Raw genomic sequence first — 23,048 nt, forward strand, 5'->3', positions numbered from 1 at the left:
CTCAGATAGATCCAACTTTATCTTTCTTATTCATTATGCAGTTTTTAGGGAAGTTACCCACTCAGAAGTTCAAGATGTATTAGGGACACTCAAACTCTGATTTAAAAAGAGTAATTTATTTTTATGAAAAAGATTCCCAAAACTATTCCCTTTTACATTTACACAAAACAACCACATCACATAAGGAGGTATTTTCACGTTTTTAAACATGATTGATCTACCTGAGCATGTGGAAATTCAGCCGTCAATTCTAATGTTTTCCAACGCAAAGGGGGGTATTAAATACGCTCCAGACACATAGTTCAATTACACACTGCTATCAARTAATTGTTACCTTCAGTTGGTATGAAAATACTGTGTATATCTATCTGAACACCTTGAAGTTTGCCACCATCTCTTTAAGATCTCTTACTGTTTCAACACTCCCACTTCAGCAAGTCTTCACAACGAGTGGTGTTCTGTGGGGTGGGAGCTTGACTGGGGACTGAACTCCAGGGAGGAGMTATGTACAAATAGGCAATTCTTTGTATCAGCAAGCATCCAGGCAGCTTCACATGGAGACCAGAGGAGATTTGAGGGTTTCTAAAACATGCATGAGTGAGTCAAAGCAACATTCTGGATATGTTTTGATGACAATAATTTAGGTATCATGCAAATTCTTTACATTAGGCACAATTGGGCATAGCAGTAACTAAACAAATTCTCCAGTTTTATACTTAAATTATTTTTACTGATGTTGCTGTTGCTCAAAAAGGATATTGACTGAAATACAAAATATGTTTTTGTGCAAAAATAGCTGTTCCTTGATCACAGTATTTCAAATAGCGCCTAACCCCCAATTTACACTACATGCAACAATTATACGGGGTTAAAGTTGTTAAAGAATATCTTACATGATTAAAAACATGTAGAAAAAATGTTTTTTATCCTTTAGTCTTGAGTAGTGACAAACCTTAGATTTAACATTTTTAATAATTAATAATTTATTTTTAAATTTTAAATTTTTAATAATAATTGAACATTTTAGTTCAATTATTCAAATTATTATTGTTTTCAAAGATACTTAAACTTGACAGCTAAGGCTTCAGCCACGCATGTTTTTAAAATTTGACCATATATAAAAGAAAAAAAAAACAATTGTGGAAAAAAAAACCATCAGTTTCATAAAAAAATTGAAGCGGGTTTGTTTAATGCCACAATTTGGAGTTTTTTTTGGGCCAAAGTTTAGTGTATTTATACTTCCTTTAAAAAGTATCAGTTATGTGTCAGGTAAACATTTAGCACACCTTGATGAAGAGTAAGGTGACCAAAGTGAACTGAGAATCGTCTGGTTTAACTAGAAGCTCAATTGTGCTATGATTATCAGAAGGTTTGTAGGAGGAACAGATGAGGCTGAAGGAGGTGATGAAGAGTCCAACACTCACAGCAAAATCATGCTGCAAAGTTACAGATTTACAACAAACATAGAGAATCTGTCTGAAGATGATCATACAAGCAACTGACAAAATCAGGTGCATAGTGGTGACAACAGAACAAAGACTGGAGACACCTGGACCAAAGAGATTTCAAATACAAGATTTGGGAAATAAAACAAGCATCTAACACACATTCTTATTTTCATATTTTATATAGAGATGATTTATGATCAAATGTGCAATTGCTATTCCATATTACCGTGATTAAATGTAGTGCTTTTAGAAGATTACTGAGTTACCTCCTAGATTCTATTTAGTTAACACACATCCAAGCAATGCAAACAACAGACATGCACATAATGTTTATGTATCAGATATGTAGATCTTCCTGTCTGAGAACCAGGTTAGGAGAGGTCACTTCCATCGGTGACTTGGTTCTGGAGAAAACCTGCTGTCATGTGAAAAATCAAGGGTATTTTTGCTCAACCTTCGAAGCAGAGGGTAGCTCTGAGTGAAGTGGTTTACAGTGCTGTAAGGTCACTTCTGGTCTTATGACAAGTCTTCAGTCTAATTTGGCAGTCCAAATTAGGCCATACACTAGTAGCACACAGTCTACAAACATTAGTACTTAAAAAAGTTCAATACTGAAACATACCTAAGATTCTAGTCAAGGAGGCCATTTATTTCTATTACTTCTCTCCAGGTGACTCCACATGGGAATTGACGTTCCTCAGGAGGACAACAGAATCAGAACAACAGGCACCCCTTCCAGGACACCAGWGAGAAACTCTAAAAAGGCTGGGTAAACTATTTTTTTGTTTGATACATGATGACAAACAAAAAACATGACCTTCCYTCCTGCAACTCAAAGCAGCAGAGAGATGACCATTTGCTCAGTACAGCAACACCAAGGTGCTCTGCTGATGCCTCTCTCCCTGGGCAACATGAGAGTCGGGAAGAGTTCATCCCCTATTTGGGCTCTGGAGTCCAAGCTGTACAAGGGGAAACCCTAACAATTTCTAGAACTGTGCTGGTCAAGGTGGTAGCAGAGTAAATAAGCTCTGTCACTTTCATTCTGAAAAAAAAGTAATCTCTCTCTGGCACAAGCCAGAGCCAAGCGTTGATGCACACTGGCTAATTGGCAGCCCCCAGGGCTGTGTGCTGAGCCTGCATCTATTTGCCATCGACCCCCATGACTGCACCCCCAACTCACTACTCTGGTGGGACTTATAACTGGTGGAAATGAGTTGGCATAAAGGGACGAGGTGAAGTGGTTGGCTGTGTTGTGTGCTAAGAACAATCTGTTACTCAATGCCCTAAAAACCAAAGAGATAGTCATAGACTACAGGAATAGTAAGGCTACCCCTGCACCACTCTACATCAATTGCGACAGTGTGGTGAAGATCCCCCATTTCAAATTCATGGGGAACTACTTCTCAGCAAACCTCTCCTGGTCGGTCAACACCACAGTGATAGTTGGGAAGGCCCATCAGTGACTTCACTTCCTGAGAGTACTCAGATGGAACAACTTGGAGACTAAAGAAAAATAAGTAAGTCCTCTGGACGGGTTCTTCTTTAATGAAACGTTTCATCTTTCCTCCGAGAGACTTCTTCAGTTTGAAGAGTTTCAGGTGAACTCAGTCAATAGAGCTAATCAAGGCACTAACGACCTAAAGTTTGGCTGATGACCCTCTTTTGCATGTGACCAACCTGTTTGTCCACCATGTGGAGGAAGTGYTTATAAGGCTGAGTTTACCTGAAACTCCTCRGACTGAAGAAGTCTCTCAGAGGAGATATGAAACGTTTCATTAAAGAAGAACCCAACCAGAGGACGTTTATTTTTCTTTACTGAGATGCATCAGGACATTTTGAACTTGGAGACCAAGTTGCTCGTAACCTTCTATCGCTCCACCATAGTAAACATGCTTGCAAAGCCATCACTGTGTGGTACGCTGTCTCCACCACTGCTGACAAGAAGAGGCTGCATGGGGTCATCAAGACTACTGAGAACACAGCTGGTTGTCCTCCCAACTCCTTCGGCAATATCGCCAGCACCCACTGTCTCTCTATATTGTATATATTGTTCTTTTCCTAAATGTCTTTCGATGTTGAATTGCGTCTTACAGGTTCGTGCAAYGACAATAAAGACTCTTCTGTTAATCTACTCTATTCTATTGGTATCATCAACTTTGCACACAAACCCTAGCTCCTTTCTTTCCAGTTATGTGGCATTTGTAAAGCCATTTTAGGACACCAGCAATCAATTTGCCAAGTGAAACTTTCCCCATTTAAAATCTTTTCCTCTTTTTCTTGTCCTTRGTGTCAGTAATAGTAAAAAAGAAGAAATGCATACTTGAACAGATTCTAGGTAATACCAAACAAGTTTTGGCTCTGATAAAGAAGAGTGCTCAATCTCTCTTACTGAAATAGCACTTGTGTATGACTCGAGCTGGGWAAGCTCAAGGTAGCATCATATATTTTACCAGTCATGTAGAGCACTCAGTCCTTAATTTACTTTTCACATTCCCCTGTGTGCCAACCTCCCATTGTAGACCTTCTGTGTATAAAACTACACACACACACACACACACACACACACACTAAACACAATTAGCGAGCACAAAGATTTAAAGTCAGGTGTGTCCCTGCTCCTTCGCTACCTCTCTTTGTCACACACACAAAGCTACACAGCGGTCCTTGTTTCCCGACTAGCCCACTTCACCTATTCAGCACACTCTTTTTTAACAGCCTTGAAAAGCTAAATGGTGTGAAGTTGAGTGTTGGTCCATCTGTCTCTGAGGTGTTTGGAAAGGATGAGAAAGYGGGTGAGCAGTGGGAGGAACAAGGGGGATAAGACTGGAAAGGGAAAAAAGAAAAAGAGGGGATGGGGTCAAATCCATTAATATGAATCACCAGCAGAACCCCACAGTGGATCCATCTGCGGCTGAACGGCACAYAGTAACAATTCACAGCCCAGGCAATGGGACATTAAAAGGCAAAGAAGTACCTGTGCATGAATTCTTGACAGATTCCACACATTCAAGGCTTCCATTACACTGCTATGCAGTCTCCATTATTGTGAGGATGATCGTGCAATAGGTAGTTCTATGTTTAAATCAAATGYCACTATGTACCATTGCTATTCTATGGTTTCTTGCACCAAAGTTTTTTTTGCAAGTCTAAAARAGACACTTTCCTGTGTAAATTTATTCAACACATACAGTGTAAGGGTTGGACTGCTGGTGCCAAAATCAATATTCTTCTCTCATGGATACTTTAAACTGTAAATACCCCAGAGGTATGAAGCCAAGGGCTCCTCTCTGTCCCTCTTTGTCTCATATGCACAGGTGAACGTTAGAAAGATTGGGTACTCAGTATATTCTGCTCTACTACTATGCCTTGAACTCATGAATAAAAAAGAATAAAAATGAAATAGGCTCTTAAAATCTGAAAAATGCAAGATTCAGCATTAAATCATTTTCCCTCAAGATGAGAAATTTCTTAAAATGTACTCTTGGATGTCATAGTTTAGTTTTTTGGTTTCTATTTTTGTATTACGGTTAGGTTTCTTTAGGTCCTGTTTTGGTTTTTGTTCATGAGGGTTTTCTGTTTTAGTTCCTTTTTGTCTCAGGTGTGTTCAGTTTCTGTGATTAGTGTTGCTTTCGTTTCCTCAGGTGTTTTCTGTTACCTCATTAGTTTTCCTGTGTATTTAAGCTCTGTCTTGTCTCTGTGTCATTGTGGGATCATTGTTTTGTCAACTCTGTCTCCTGTGCACAGGTTCTTTGTACCCTCATCATCTAAGTTAGTTTTTGCTATATTATCAGCCCTCTTTGAGCTTTCATTAAAGGCCTCGTGCTTTTTGATTTTTTTTTAACTTACCTGCGCTCTGGATTTTTTGCCACACCAAACCTTGACAGAATGATCCCACCAAACACCCAGAGGCAGTTATTTTTCTGGTCTCTATCATGAAGAGCTCTTTAGGTCTCTGCGGCAGTGGCGGTGAGAACGGGACGAGCTGGCTGCTTGTTTCCCCTGGCTCTCTTCGTTGACAACATCTGCGTCTGGTGATTTTTTTTGCCCACCCTCCCGCCCCTGTTGTTCCTGTGTTGGTGGTCTCAGTGGTTCCACAGTCGGTGGTTCCACAGTGGGTGGTTCCAGTGGTTCCAGTTCTGGTTGTTCCTGAGCTGGTGGTTCCTGAGTTGGAGGTCCCGGTGGTTCCACAGTCAGTGGTTCCACAGTTGGAGGTCCCGATGGTTCCACAGTCGGTGGTTCCGCGGTTGGAGGTCTCGGTGGTTCCAGTTGGTGGTTTCACAGTTGGTGGTCCCGATGTCTCCGGTGTTGGCGAGTCCCAAGTCGGYGGTCTCTGAGGTTCGTGAGTCAGCAGCCGGCACCTCCATGATATCTGGGTCGGCTGCCATTGCCTCCATGTTGCCCATCGCCTCCTCATTGCCTGGGTCATCGCCCATTACCTCCTCGTCGCCTGATTCGGCTGCCGTTGCCTGGGTCATCAGCCATCGTCTCTTTGTCCCCTCTGTCACCTGTGTTCGCCGTCGTCAAGGCTCTGGCTCCAACAACCTCCGATGGCTCCTCATCGCCTCCTGCCTCCTCCCCTGGCTCCACGTCTGCTCTTGCCTCCTCCCCTGGCTCCACGTCTGCTCTTGCCTCCTCCCCTGGCTCCACATCTGCTCTTGCCTCCTCAACCATTGAAGGCAACCATTGAAAGAGGAAGTCAAGCATTGTCATGGAAACCTCTGATTCACTCCATCGGGCAACATGCATTCTAAACCAATAAGAGTTCTTAAAGCAGTATGATATCAATATAGTCAAATTGTGTGTATAAAAGGGTGAACAAAAAAGAGGAAAGGAGATATTTTTGGAGGACATTCCCTGCAGACATCTGAAGAGGATGCACRGCTCCCCCCTGGCTTGAGGCCAGGCGGTGGGGGACAAGACTGAAGAACTGAAGATTTCTGAAAAACCTGCAAGCTGAAGATTTGAGCATAAAATTCAAAACCTCTCTCATTGATCACAAAATTTCATCAAGTAATCAGACAAGTGGACATCATGAAGACCTTCTTGTGAATTAAATCTGGAACCACAAGACCAAGGACATTTCAGCTCGTAAATTATGGAAGATCCTACATCCTCAGCCCTCATCCAAATATTATGGCTAAATTCAGTGGCGCCTGCAGGTGTACGGCTGTATGCACTGTGCGTACCTTGAGATTTTCCTTCGAGTTAGAAAAAAAGTTTTTATCAGCATTTTGACTTTTTAAAGATTTTTCACTTTATTATTACAAAAATGGTGGACAAAATAAAACAAGAAAGTGTCTTTTGTCAGAGCTTCCTGTGCATTCATCTGTGTGCGTCTGGGGGTGGGCGCATGCGTCCGAAACTAAAGTGATTACCAGTAGTTTATTTTGTTTTATTTGGCGGCTGCCCGGGAGCTTTGACTCTGTGCGCATTGAAGCTAACTAAAAATGAGTGAGCAGACTTTTAAACAGTTAAATCTTGTGGAAACGTTTGCAAAAGAATAGAAGTAAAGTGTCATCGCTTTGCCTCGTCCTGGATGTAACTGACAGCACCTGACCCAGGAAATCGCTCCTCCCTCGGACAAAGCTAGCTTCTCTGCCTTCACCTCGGCTTCACTCCGCAGCCACCTCTCCCCCAGGAGCCCAGCTCAGCCACAGGTAACTGTAACCACCTGGTTTCAGTCAGACCGTCATCCTTTTTGAGTTTGAGCAAAATGTGTTCTGAGCTGAGGGTTTGTTGTCGCTCCACATCTTGTTCCCCTTCAAAAAAAGGGAAAAAAAAACTCTCTGAATAACACATTTCTCTGACTTCACCCTGTCTGTTTTGCTGCATTTTGACATAGTTTCCGCTACAGTCTGCATAAGTCAAATCCATATTCTTGCCCTATTTGTTTTATTTTTATTTAATTTAATTAGTTTTAATGCCATGGCCGCAGCGCGTTGTGACTGATCTGATGCTGCTCTGCCTTCATCTCTCTTCTCTCTTCTTCCTGCAAAGGATGCAGGCAGAAATTAAGTCTGCAATGTTGCAAACTCCAGCCTTTAAATAGCTTGTCGATTTTTTTCCCTTGAATGTGTGCACACGTTTGGGCCTGCAGATGTGCATCGTTCTCCTGTGGCTGTCGGTCAGGACCTGGCGCGGTGCCAAGTTGATGTTTCTGTGTGCCACATGTATCGCGTCCATGTGGTCTGTATTTGTGTGTGTCAGATAGATGGGTTTGTGTGTACCCTCTAACAAAATCCTGCAGGCGCCCCTGGCTAAATTAATGCAGCTTGATAGGGACAGATTTTTCTCATTGGTTGATGTGACTTCTCTAAATGTTACTTAACCTTCTTCAGCCACTGAATGCTATGCACTGCTTTGCCAATATTCATTAAAAGAACAACTAAAAGCCTTTACAAGTTGTGGACATTCAATTTCATTGTATTTTCCTGTGATGTGACTCTTACTTGATGTTAAAAAAGCAAATGTGCTGTTTCTAGAAGTCAAAGGGTTCTCAACGGTTGTCTATGGTCCAAAGAAATTAAAAACAACGTCCTTGGGGTCTACCTCCAGACCACTACAACCAATCCAGATGGAAACAAGTGCAAATGTCTAAAGAGGGAAAGATCGCAGTTAATGAGAGTGTTCGAGAGGTGATCCACAGCAGGCTGCTTGATGGATCAACTTCCTGAATGAAAAAGGCATGGCTCTYAGAAGAATGTGATCAGATCTGGATAAATTCTCCTCGCAACCAGCTTAAACAATTCTTTCATCACTGTTTAGGTAAGACCTTTGAGTTTGAAAGAACTTGGACCCTTTTAGACAGAGAGCTGGCATTGAGTCATTTCTGATTTAGAGAGGAAGTGGCTTGCAGCATTAACAGTCCCTGCATTGCGAGTCCTGTACACGTGTGGGGTGCATTCAGAGCCGAGAGTCAATCTTGTGAATCACACAGAACTATGCAGCAGCACAAGACAACTCCAGCTCAGACTGACCATTTCCAACAGTTGATTGCTAGAATGATGTTTATTGTTTAAAACCAAGACCCGACGCTTGACCAGGCATCATTGTTTAAAACCAGGATGGCCTATGTTCCCACAGGGATGTGCCACGCTTGGAACATCACATCTAAACGGTCCGAGGGAGCTATTTAATAAGGGGATAACTCGGCTTTCTTTAGAGTGAGTTTACATGTCAAAATTTAAAATGAAAATCTCAGCCTAGATCAAAATTTCTGGCAAACAGAACCAATAGCAACTTTTTTACTGAGTAGTTGGCAACAGTGGTCAGCCGCTCAAATTCTCAATCCAAGGTTAGAACAAAACTTGACAGCCCTGTGTCCTGAGTCACTGTTACAATTACTGGAGCACAATGTTTTGTGGTCCTCCCTGTGAAGTTTCATACTGTTTTCCCAAATTTCATTGTGCCACCACAGTCTTGTTTCCATGCACTGTTTAAAAATACAGTATATAGTTTTTGTGAAAAATTCCTCTTGCTTAGGGCCCACAAGAGCTCGCAGGAGGTTAAAAAAAGTGGTTGGAGAAAATGTTTTAAATTGTAAGATCCGTCATGTGAGAAAAAAGCTACTCAGCCCCTTAAAATTAATTTCTCCAATAAATAGTGTCTGAGTATTGCGACGCCAGGACCAAGGTGAAGCGTCTGGTCTTGAGCTGATGACAATTTAAAGGACATAGTTCCAGCTCATCATCAGAGGCAACCTGGTGACTGAAATGTCATTAGTTCTCACATGAAAGATGCTCTTTTTGTTGACCAGATGGCTCAGAATAAATTCTGGGCTGAATCACAAACTATGGTTTTTGGCACAAAACTCAACAAAAAAATGCTCTTAACTYTTCTAATTAGTGAGCCTCCAACAACAAATGCTAATGGCACTGGTCCTCTCAGCATTTGGATTCTGTGTGGCATTCTTGTTATTGTGCAACAGAGTTTTATTTACTGTAAAGCCAAAAGTCTGCCTAGAATAGATTGAAATTACACTCGTTGAAAAAATAATCTAAACCTCACTCTCCTCATTCAGTAGTATAAAAAATGAGCTTATGATCACATGTAGTAATAATTTACAGGCCAGAGAATCCAGTGAGAACTGAGGAAATATGTCCATATGGCCATACTGCTGTAACGCAACGTAAGTCTGTAGCATCTGAGACAGAGAAATAAATTAACTTTTTCTCACAKGATGGGCTTCAGTCTAGCTGTACACCCAGTCATGACAACAAGTTGCGAAAGAACTAAACTCCAGTTGGTCCAGCTGGAACTGTGCRTAGCTGTAGAGGAGTGTGTCACTAAAACAGAAGGAATGTGACAGCAGGGGGCCGTGGACACAATTGGATCAAGCTCTGGATCATAGGACATTGTGGTCAGACTTATGGTGTGTGAGTCAGTTGTCTGATTCATTTGGTTTACGATGTATTCCAAAAACAAACAAACCTCCACTGTTGTAAATTAGCAAAGATGCTGGCATGTTCTTTCTGCTCTGGTGCTGGCACCATGGCGCCTTAGCTTTTGCCAAAAAGCCCCGGGTGTGGGCCATTATCATTGGTCATGACATGGGTTTATAAGACCAGTGTTAGGAGAGTTGAACATCACCCAATGGCAACTTACATTGCAAACTATTTGTTTTACCTTTTTTCCATGTGCTCTGAAAAATTCTGCATTGTTAGTTCTCCTTACCTGTTCCACCCTGCAGCCCTACTAGAGTGATCTTGAAGGCCTTTGTTGGATTTGCCTCCTTGCTCACCGTTGCTCGCTCCAAGTTGGACCTCAAGTTGATATCTGTCTACAAATGTGAAAAATCAACTCGACAAGAATCCATTGCCACGCTCTCGTGTTCAGCTTAGCCCTGCGATAATATTACTTTCTTTGGACTTCTGAAATGATTGTACCTCCTGGTACCCTGAAAAACTAAGAAACAGTTAGAACTCACCTCTATAGCCATCTTCTCACTTTGTAGGATAAAAATTTCCACCAGAATCACCAACCCCCTAACTTACCACCCAYATAGCAAAATTTGTCTGGCCCAGTTCTGGTCCACCAAATGCACTAGTATTCCAACACTTGCCCAGATACTTAAAAAATATGGTCCTTTGGAGACCCCATTGTGGTTTGCCAGGCATGGGCCAGCACCACATAAAACAAACTACAACTGGGACAGTTGTGGTACTGACATATTTGGGCCACATAAACCAAATCACAACTGGACCAGTTGTGACATGCCATCTTAAAAACTGTGCCATCATTGCTAGACTTGAACCACATCTGGTTGGCAAAACTGCTTGCCATGCCAGGAGTCAGCCAGCAGTGCCAGTTTGACACAAGATCTGACCCACACCTGTCTATTATGTGGACACAGTTTCCTGTTTAGAGTGTTTTCAACTCAGTAAACTGAACATTAWTCAAAACTTGTATAATTATGGCACGTGGTGCATGTGTTTGGAAGTGGGTTCCAAAAGATTTGCCAACACAACCTTTTGTATGGCTCACCATTTCCGGCATTGCAAGTGTCCAAAAAAAGATTAGCCATTATGCACAACATAGAGGTAGCAAGAAGTCATCAGGGTGGGTGTGATTAAAAGAGGATCATACCATGGACTAGTGGCACTCAGACACAAGCCAAAATCTGATCAGCCTAGACGGGCCTACTCAGATGAGAGTGTCTGATGTTTTGAGGTCTAAAACATTAAATAACCCAGAAAAACATCAACAGCAATGTGTCTGAGTGCATCATGAGATGTATCTTTGAAAAACATTGCAATTGTGTGGATTGGTTGGTCTGATTTATTTGCTGCAGAAAAGATATGAAGTGAGTTTGTTGTTAAAAATGTTCTGCTTTGCTCAAGCCAGTGTTAAAATTATGTCATAAACCTTTTGACAGTTTCCTTTCTCACTTTTACTGAACAGTTTTTTAAGAAAAAAATCAATAAAAACTAGTTATACGAATGGAGTTCTCATTATGCTATTGTCAGGACTCAAACTTCACTCTCTTAACTAAAAGTCCACCATCATTCAAAGACTGGCTGCCTTGTATCTTGTTTAAAATGGCCTGTAAACTGTTTAAGCCTTTCTGTTGAAGCAGATGGTTTCTAAGCCTGAAAGAATCCTCTAAATCCACTAATATTACAATATGCTGAAAGGCTAAAATTGATTTTTTTTTACTAGAGATGCCAAATATTTACTGCCACAGCTCAGCTTTAACCAAACATTCCGCGTCCAAAATTCAATCCTGTTTCCATAAAAAAAAATGTGCATTACTTAAAACAAGGAATTCCAATTTAATATTCTGTAATTATAATAAAGGCAGTCTACTAATCCCTGTTATGTTCCAGTGCGTCTACAATTTGGGGGTTGACTTGTTTTGTCCTATCTTAATTTTGATGGATGGTTGACATCAATTTCAAAAATCATTTCATGAGACAAATGAATGTAAAAACCACAGGCAGGCAGTCAACCATTTCTGAAAATTCAACTCCTACTAACTCAGGTTTAAATAACCGACTTAAGTTGCCAGGCTAATTTGCCTTAAATAATTAGTTATTATTGTTTTAATAGAACATTTGATTTTCTTCTGGTGTATGTGGTTGGAACCTGGTTTTATTTAAGCTAACTTTGCTGTAATTATAGGTGAAACGGACGGTACATGTTTATACTGAACATCACAGTACTAATGTCAAGGTCTGGTGAATGTAATCGAATGAAGAATATATTAGCCACAGCAGGCAATAATCCCTTTTATTTAGAAGTTGCACTTTAGATGTTTTTTGCTAACTGCTTTTAACAACAGAAAACAGAGGAAAATACAATCTAAAGTACCCCAAACCAAGGCAATGAAGAATGGGATGCTCAAATGATACACAGTGCTTGAAGACATGCCTGTTTATTTTAAATTAGCAGTGTGAAAAGTCTTTGTTATCTTTCACCTAAGACAGTAAAACAGAGAACTACTGTATATTTTGTATATGTAAAAAGACTCTCTGGCATCTGACAGATGTTAAATACAATACCAGGTGTTTAATATATGGATATCTGTTCATGGCTGGTATGTCAGTCAGTTGTTTAGTGTTTAACAGTTTGCTTTTTTTGCATGTTCACATTAAGAAACTAAATCAGTTCTGTACATTTTGTATCAATTTGAAGTCAAAGTATTTGAAATAAAGGAAACAAAAACAAAAGACACAGCAAAAACACAAATTTGAAGTTATTATTTTTGAGACATAGCCCGAAGAACACTGTTATAGTTTAAATGGCGTGAGTAAGAAAGCACGATATAACATTTTTATGTTTTTGTTTTGTTTGTGAAGTTACCAATTGACTACCTTGCTATATCTGACCTCTTATCTTAGGGCTTTCCAAAAGGGGAAAAAGTGTTTTTTGCTTCTGGCAGTGTTAATGTCCGTTTAAAATAAACAAAGTTTTTTGCATCAAATCTACATCAAACCATGACTGCCAAACTGAAATTAGTGCCATGATTTATGTTTACCATTACAGCCCAATATTACCTCATTGTTTTGCATTGGTCCAAGAATAATTGTTGAAATATTTAATTATATTTACAGACCTGCTTTATTTTACACGTGTATGCTGATTGAACTCGAGAGGGAAAAGGTAAGATTAATGCATATACAGTTGTTCATGTAATTCGTATGACTTGAAGCACACAGCCTCACTCAACTTGTAACCCTTCATTATCTATACAACATGTTCCCCATAAGTTTGCACAGTCAACGGCATGAAAGAGAGAGAAAAAAGGCTCTCTTGGCAGCATGGGGATTAATCACACTCCATGAGAGAGGTTTTGGGCCAGAAACATACATCTAGGCTAAGTTTAGATTCTTTTTCAGTCCACGGTGGTGAAAACATTATTGGGCGTATTTAGGGAAGCTGTCAAAGCTTTCCTTTCCAGACCATGTTCAATTCCACCTTCAGCCCCCCAAGGGCTGGTGTCTGGGAATTAAAGCTGTCTCATTCTCCCCCACCCACCCGCCTGAACAGAAATTCACATAATCAAGCACCCCTGTTGGCCACGACCCATCTCGTGTCTTTCTACATCTGCATTTCCCGGTACATTTAATCACCACCCCCCCCCAGCAAAACACCTTCCTGTATTCTCAGACAGACACACATTCCAACACAAACAGACAGAGTGTGCACCCACTGACATATACTGTCTCTCAGTCTTCCACCTTGCATTCTAGCCTTCCTACCATTTCATCACTTGTCTTGCATCGACAGGCTTATGTAAGTGTATTAAGGTGAAGGAAATTTCACTGTGTTTGCGCATACAGTATCTGTTCAGGCATGAAGGCGGGTGCGCAATACACACAAACACACAGTGAGTCAGAGCTTGTCTAAAACAAGGTTTTAGTAGAAGAGGAGACAGGCCGGTCTGCGAAATGGCCTGTCCATCTACTTTAGCTTGTCAAAGTCTTTGGGGAATAGATTGAATGTGACATGTCGGGTTCACCTATCTATTTGGAGATRGTTACATAATGAGTTTGCTTTGCTTTTAGTGCACTGGTCGGCACACATAGCACAAGGAGAGCCAAGATGTGAAAGCAAAGCCTCATAAGTTGAAGGACAAAGTAGGTTTTATATATGGAGAGACTGTAAACATGGCAGATGCAGCTGACACACTGAGATGACATATACGTTTGCCTGTACATGACCGTGAGAAAAACCATTTTAGCAGGAATGGGGTGCTGACATAACATGTATGGGCATAAATGCGTCAAACAGAATTTAGCTAAAAAAGACAGAAGGTGTATATTTCTGTGATGCACACATTCTTTTGTGCACTGACCAACACTGACATGGTTTTAGTTTTGTTCTGTTTTCTACAGATGTCACCTTTTTAAATATAAGATTTGATCATTTTAATGTCTTTGTAGTTTGTGTTTGCAAAATGTATGTTTTTTTGTTGTTTATCAGTTTCCACACATAAAGTAATGACGTTGTCAAAAAGAGAAATGACAAAGACTTCTGTCCACACACCGCTGTCTCAACTCTGTCCTTGATTAGCTTGTATGATTAGATAATACAAATTATTTAAATTGTAAAGTTCTAAAATTTCACATTGCACATTTGTACAATGTTTGATGGAAGACATTAACTAAGTTTGTAGGTGATGGTAAATCAATTTTTAGAGGACRATAATTCATAGAAAGCAAACATACGAGTTTGACTGTAAACCAGTGGAACGATATACAATTCACCAGTTTACAGAGGTGTCATAAGTCATCATGTTCATTACTCAAGTAGTATGGCATGGTATGAGGGCCAAAATTAAGACTATTGCACAACCAGCAGTAGCATAGTCTTAATTTTGGCCCTCATACCGCACCATAAAGTAGAAGTATAGATACTATGGTTTAACAAAACTTTTTTGTAAGTATCAAGGTTTTTCTAAGGCTGTAAGTTTATACAAATTTTATATACAAATGATTTATTAATTTGGGTAAAATTTACTTAATTTCAATTAATTTAATTTGCTAACTTTTTACAAATGTTTAACATGTTCAAAGTGCTAGAGAAGATCAAGACATAAAACAAAACTAAAACATTAACTTCTAAATGGGTAAAAAATTCATATCAAATCTTATTATTTGCAGCATTTTAACCTGTTTTTCAGTGCAAGTGTAAAAAAAAAAGACAGGAATATAGATATTAAAATATATGAAGATTAAATAATATTTGGTGCATGTTAGTTTCTAATTCTTCTAAATGGAAAATGTTCCATGAGTTTGGACATAATAGCTGAAAATAACTGTCATGGTGCTGCGTGAATACAAGCCAAGACAATACAATCTACAAGCTCTCAAGTAGTGCTGTATTAAGGAAACATGAATAATTCTGTGAGCCCTGAATGGTATCAAAGATTCTTCTGATAAGTCATCTGTCAAACTCACTGCTGCATTCACAAACACCCTGTGTTTTGAGAATCCAAAGAAGAGAAGAATCTTCCAGGTTCTTATCAGCGAATATTTAAAAAAAGCCAACACCTCTAAGGATAAACTGGCACACTGACACACATGTGTAGCTTGCATTTATTCTGAATAAAAGTGATGCATCAAAAAGCAAAAATGCACATTAGATCACTGGTTGTTTCAAATGTCGGAATTATCAGAATTGATCCCAAATGAATAAATAAAGCATTCATGCCTTATAATATTATAATGATTTGTAATAATTCTGAAAATAATTTAATATTTTACTGGTAAACCAATAAAAATATCTATATTTTCAATTAAAATGCATAATAACAATTTATCTTTAATTTTGTAACTACTCAGCCAACTACTTAGACAGTGAAACTTCAGCAACTGTTTACAAAGATTTCATTTTATATAGCAATACACTCCTGTGACAGCACAGCTCTTTTCAGCAGAAAATAAAACATATCATCTAAAAACCTAGCAGCTCTAGTAATTCTTCTTCGCTTCAGCCAGTGGCACCTGGATTCATTTGAAGCCTGAATACCTGGATAAATCACTTTTGTTCAGCTTGAGCCATGTGTCKGAGTAGGTGTTTAAATGATGTGGCCATGCCTTTTGTTACACTGAACACCAGTGTGAACTTTTCTGCTCAGAGAAATGGAATCATCGCTTTTTATCGATGCCGTGTCTCTATTTGTGTGCCGACAGCAACAAAACTGAACAAAACATAACACCTGATCACGTCAAAGTTACAGCCAATAACAAACCTGACCTTCTAATCTAGCCAGAATGCATTAATTAACCATAACATTAAAACCACTTTCGTAGTTTTATTTAGATTGATTTGGTCATTTAGAAATGCAGCAACAAATTAAGGTCTGATAAGTATTTTTTAAACTGTTTTCTGTATCTAACATAGTTGTCTTCATCATTTTTTAATTTGCTGTTTTCAAAACTTAGACTAACTGTTCTTATCTCAATCAAAGGCCCTTTTTGCCTTATCTGCTTGAAACAAATCAGATTAAATCTAAGATAATACTACTTTAACCAATGACATTCTTAGGATGAAGATCTTATAATTTATTTTATCCATTATTATAACAAAGAAATTATTTTGTTAAACCTTTAACTTAAAATGACAAAAAAGCTAAAATGTCTCAGATTAAAAAATATTTTGTGAGTCAAGCATGAAACTCTATTTTATTTTCTGTTTTAAAATATTTTATGCTGAAATCTTGAAAATGTTAAAATAATATTGAGCAACATGTTTTTTTTTTCTGTTTGGTGCAGGTCAGAAATCTCGACTAGATAATACTGCTTAATTCAGAGCATATATATATATAAATCCCCTTTTACATKTTGTACATACTTGAGTAGTGCTACAATATGCTGTAGTGTATTTAAAATAATGCTATTAGAGCCATAATAATGAGAGTTCAGTAACGGCTTTAGCATATAGCAATTTTATTACACAAACTTTGATTTAAAAAAAATGTAGATAAGTTACACCAGTTAATGAACTAAGCTAACCAGAATGAATTCACTCCAGAAATTTATTTTCCCATCYTACATCTGGTGCTGTTTTTCATAAGTACATTGCAACCAGTGTGTGCAATTGCTTTGTGTGCTTATTTAATTACTGCGAGTAATTTCCAAAACTGGAATTTGTTAAAAAAAACCTTGCTCATTTTTGATTTCACATCTAAGGTGTTTGTTTTTGTTTAAATAAACTTTGTTCTTTTGGTCTTGCTCGTGCAGATTATTTGGGTTTTAATGAAAACTGCAGTCCGGTTTGCTCAACAGACACCCCCACCTACTCACAGGAACAAACACTATTTAGACTATTTTCATTTTTTGAAACTAGTATTATTCTGTTCAGAKTCCTGGGAGGGCAGGTGAAAGGCATGGAATGTGTATACAGTATACTTTCATTTGGCTTTTTTTTTCTTTGTTCATGTTTGATTGGATTTTTGTGTGAGTGTGATTTGAGAAAAACTCACAACCCAAATTTATTAGTGTTTTTCATGAATATTTGAAAAAATTAAAAGCAAAAATGAGCAAAAGCGATTGAAGGACAGAGAAGAAAGAATTGGTGGATAAAGGCAGCTGAGCTCTTTAAGTGAGATTTTATGGTAAGGTTATGAACAATTAATATCTCACCTGCTGTAGAGAGTCTTTTGAACAACTTCCTCTTATGAAAAAAACCTCCTCCATCAGTGTCCCACATATGTTCCAAGTATTTGTGGCACTTTAACCAGAATTACTATATTTCTAATAAAATAACCATGTAATGCATCAACCAAATAAAGGTTTATAAAATAATATCTGCACAAACCAGTATGCAATTTTTTAGACTGAAGTTGTTTTAGGACAGCAGTTCACTTTAGTATTAKTTCAGCCTGGCTAGCAATTCCCTCATCAGTTCGTCATTCAGTCTGTCCATCCATTTTCTTCTGCTTGTTTTGAAGTTGGGTCAAGGAGGCAGCAGCTTGAACAGAGAGACTCAGACCTCACTTTCCCCAGCAACCTCTTCCAACTCTTAGGAGGAGTCCAAGGCACGCAGAACAGCTGGGAGACATAGTCTCTCCATCATGTCTTGATGTGAAGGAGCAGTAGCTCTACTCTGAAGACGGGTACACACCAAACGCGTTTGGAGCAGCCTAAGCAGCCAGTTTACATGCAAAGTCTATGGTGGCTGTGCATCTAGGAGCAGCGCAGCGTGTTGCGGCGCATTTTGGCAGCTCAGAGCAGCGTGCAAGGTAGCAGTAGGATACGGCAGAGCATTTTCCGCACATGCGGCAAGGTCCAAAGCAGCGGCTGCTGGAGTTCAACAAATTGATATTTGGCTGCTCGACGCGCAGCAACAACCAATTGGGGGAGAATATTTTTTTCACGTGACAGTATCATGAACCCGACACAGATGGACAGGAGCCTTTTTAGCTGAAATCGACCATCTGCAGTTGGCATTCTGGCTGGAGATATCAGCACCGATGTGATGAGACAGCAGCTTGCTGAACTCGGGACAAAAAAAAAACMCTCAGCTCGCTGGAGGGGTGAAACTAAACCACCTCTAAATTATCTGGTGAATTAATTATCTGTTTTGCGCAAGTTCGCTTGCTCTTTAGTAAATAAAACAAAGCTATTTTATTTATTTTATCTTTATTTCACCTGTCGTTAAAGACAGTCTGGTCCCGGTGTGAAAAAAAAAGTCCATCAGAGCGCCTCTAAATTATCTGATGAATTAATTATCTGCTGTGCGCAAGTTCGCTTGCTCTTTAGTAAATAAAGCAAAGCTATTTTATTTATTTTATCTTTATTTCAAACGTCAACAGACCGGAAAACGAACAAAGACGCTCCTCCCATTGCGCGTCTTCAGATGCGTTCGGTGTGAATGGACAGCTATTGACAAGCAGCCAAACGCATGCGGCAGGAGCATTTTGGCTGCTCAAAACACATTTGGTGGGAACCCGGCTTCAGTCTCTCCCGGATAACTGAACATCTCACCTTATCTCTAAAGGAGAGTCTAGCTATCCTGCAAAATAAGCTAATTTGAACCACCTGTATTGGCAATCTCATTCTTTTGGTCACTACCCAAAGTTAGTTAGTTAGGTAGGAGCATAGACCAACCAATAAACAGAAGCTTTGCTCATCTCCCCTTTCACCAAAACAGATTGTTACAGAGTTCGCAATAATGCAGAAGCTGCCCCGATCCCTCTGTCAATTTCATTCTTCATTCTTCCCTCACTCGTGAACAAAACAACAAGATACTTGGACTTCTCCACTTGAGAGAGAACCTCACGTCCAACCCAGAGAGAGCAATCCACCCTTTTTTGACTGAGGATCCTAGAATCACATTTGGAGGTGTTGATCCTCATCCCAACTGCTTCACACTTGGCTGCAAACYGCTCCAGTGAGAGCTGAAGATCACGACATGATGATGCCAACAGGACCACATCATCTGCAAATAGCAGAGAAGGAATCCTGAGGCCACTGAACCAGACTCCCTCTGCAACCTGGCTGCACCAAGAAACTCTGTCCATAAAAGTTAGAAACAGAATCAGTGACAACAGTGACAACCAACTCCCACCCTGAAGGGGTCTGACTTACTGGCAGCAATGCCAACCAAACTCTTGAACCGATAGTACTGAATAGCCAGTAACAACTAGATACAGATAATGGGCAATTCTACCTCTAAACCTATACAACCAATCATTCAGTGTATTTTTTTCTATGTTGTGGGTTGGTACTGGGGTCATCCAGATCTTTAAGGAACCCATAGGGAGCCATGTAGTGAATTTGGAGGTGTTGACCAAACCAGGAAATGTTTTGGATTTTGGATTGTTTGGTGGGTCACTTTTTGCTTTTATTGCAGCTGTGCACACTCTTGCCATTCTCTCAGTTAGCTTCATGAGGTACTGTAATCACCTGGAAGTGTTTTCTAAGGGTGCTTTTCCATTGACGTTCCAGTCTGGTTCCAGTGRGTGTGTTTTGGGCGGTTGGTGGAGGTGGTTTTTTGGGTATTTTGAAAAAAGTTAATGCGCAAAATGAGAGATGGAAACACATTTGTCGAATAAGTTCTGAAATTAAAAAAAAAATGCTAAAAATTCAAATTAAATTGGATGGAAACACAAGTAATGTCACTGCTACAATTGAAAAAAATGGCTCCTTGATTTGTTGTTGTAAAGGCAGCTTAGACGTAACCAGTGACTCCACCCCTAGCCAATCAGTGACGAACAGTGCTCTGACATTGCATTTTGGTGTTGACTAGGACTGCTTGGAACCACAACAAAGTAGGTACTAAAAACAGGGCTGGTTCCATGAATCTGGCCTAATGGAAATGGCTTGGAACTCTACCGAACTTTACTGACACTACACTAAGTGGCACTAGTGGAAAAGGGGCATAATAAGCTGCGCTTCCATTGCAAATGTGCGCAAAACAGTTTCGCAACTGCGGTGTTTCCATTAAGTAAGAAATGCTATTAAAGTCACGCATGAATACGTTTGTTCTCACGATAAGTCATTAAAAACTTGGCAGCAATGGATGTAAASACATAGCATTTTGATACCATGACACTAGCACTCATCATCAGAGGAGATGTTGCCGTCTTTYATCGAGGCTTTCCAGCGACAAGCCACTACTTGGGAGCGGTTACATATCCTGTGTTTTTGAGAAATTGTAGTTGGTGAGTTTACTACTTTATTTTACTACTTCTGTGATATTACTACTACTTCTACATCCTGTTATCTTCGTTGTCATCTTTTTCGCCAGTAGAAACAGCAGGTTGTTGATCATGTGACTCCCGTGATGCGAAAAAAGTGTTTCAATTGCAGTTTTGCGAAAAACACCAATTTCGATATGGCCGAAATACTACCTCATCCTAGCGCAAAAACATTTTGTCGAAAAACATTTATTTTCTAAATCGACGTGTTTCCATTGAGCAATTTATTTTCAAAATTCTAACTTGCGCACTTTCATGGTCAACGCAGCTACTGTCTTGAACAAGGGTGGGCAATCGGGGCCGTAGTCCTGCATGTTTTACCTTGTTCCCTGCTCCAACACAACTGATTCAGTCATTGAATTTCCTCTTCCAAGTTCTCCAGAAACCTGATAATCACTCATTCATTCAAATCAGGTGTTGGAGCAGAGAAACAAGTATGCAGGGCTGCGGACCTCGATGTCCACCCCTGGTCTTGAAGGAGTTCTAAAAAAATGCCAAGAGTGTGCATGGGTGACTGTTTTGAGTGGTCTAGAGTCTGGGGCATATTTTGGTTTGTTTGGCACTTTTGGGTTCGTTACACGGTTCCTTACAGTATGTGTTGCTTTATAGTGTGGGTGACCTTGGTGTTGATTTGCAATGTAGGAACAAGAGGAAAAGAATAAAGCCATTGAATGAAAGGGTGTGGCCAACATTTTGACTGGTAGTTGTAGAAAGACACATCAGTCAGTCTGAACCTAAAGGGATAGGGGGAGTGACACAATCCCTCTTAGAAATGTACTGTATTTCTCTTCCAGTATGTGGGCAGAGCTCTGGTCAACATGCCCATCTGTCAAAAACACATAAAATATACATAAAGAAATGTCCGTGTCCATATGAAAAAATGACACTAGTGCCATTGATGTGATTTTGATAGAATAATATATGAATTTGTTGACATTTCAACATTAACATTCATGTCCCTACCAAGACCTGAGTCTAGCCTCTCACAAATCCTATCCAGCAATGGGTCATTAAGCGCATAAGCACTTATAGTAACCAGTCACAGCTGTGATTATTCATACAACCAGTGGTGCATGGTAATGCTTCCAGCCTTGAGGACAGACAAGCTCCACATTCCCTCACAAACCAAAACTGTAAGCGACAACTCAGCTCAGGTAGTGAAAAACAGTCTTGGCTGCCAACCTTGGCACATTCACAGCCTTTTTTTTTACTATCAGCACAGTCGAGCTGAAGGCTGACTCACAGCATGCTGGCAAGGTGAGGTGTCCTTGGGTAAACAAGTGTACTAACTCTGTACAGAAACCGATTCAGTATTCTCTTTCTAGATTATAAGGCTTCACCAGCTGGTTTAARGTTTTATTAATTCAAAGGTGGCAGAACGTTAACGCTGTTACTCAGGAGGACGAGGGATGAGAAAAAGGGGAACAAAGTTAGCAGGAATGAGCAAGAATCCAACACTCCTGGAGCAACAGATGCTGAATATTGTTCTCATTTATTCAGAGCCTGCTGTGTTAATGGCTGTGTAAATCTGCTGGTCTCACAGACTAGTAGAAAGCAGCACTGGCAGACCTCAACAATGGAGCCTAATTGGAGATAAGCCTGAACAACAAGCCTATAGCTTAGCCTCATAAATTACAGCTTCTGCACCATTTTGTTCATTTTTTTCTTATTTTCTTTAAGTTCAATCATTCCCAAACATATAAACATTTTCCCTTTTTGTTCTAAGCACTGTATTCTCTCTCTCTTTTTTGCTACATCATAGTTTTCTTACAATCGTTTTCCAGTAGTTTATCTTTTTCTCCTTCCTTCCCCTCTCTCTACCCTTTTTTTTGCCCCCAGCTTCCCCGTGGTTGTAAAAAGGCCTGTGCAGATTGAACAGTAAATTAAATTAATGTAGGCCATTTCTCAATCATTTTTCATCCTACTAAAATGATTAAGGCTGACGTAAGAAGTTCATTAAAACAGAAAACATTAGGCTCATTAAAAAGCCATTAAAACTATCGCAGAGAGGTGATTTATGCTGGAGAGCGACTGGGGGAGGAAATGATTGGGAGGAAAGGGGGTGGGCAAGTCCGAATGGAAGCAAATAGGAGACAGAGGAGGTTGATGATGGGGGAGTCTGTTTATTTATTTATTTATTTATTTATTTATTTATTTATTTTGGTTTGTGTTTTGAAGTGAGTCAACAAGGAGTAAACTATGAGTAGCATATGAGTACGTATGAGAATTGTGGCATGAAAACAGTGGGTGGCAAGCATTAGAGCTTTTAGGTGCCAGAGCGTTTTTTTTTTCCAATCCACTTACAGTAAACCAACATTTTTACTTTATTCTTAGTCAGCACAATTTCACACCAGACCTGAAAATTTGTTCTTTACTGTGGTTATTACGATTACTACAATTAMTATTGTTAATACTGGTCACATTTAACAATTAGAACTCATGCAGGTTATCAT

This window comes from Austrofundulus limnaeus, unplaced genomic scaffold (assembly GCF_001266775.1).
Source record: "Austrofundulus limnaeus strain Quisiro unplaced genomic scaffold, Austrofundulus_limnaeus-1.0 Scaffold467, whole genome shotgun sequence".
In the NCBI taxonomy this organism is placed as follows: Eukaryota; Metazoa; Chordata; class Actinopteri; order Cyprinodontiformes; family Rivulidae; genus Austrofundulus; species Austrofundulus limnaeus.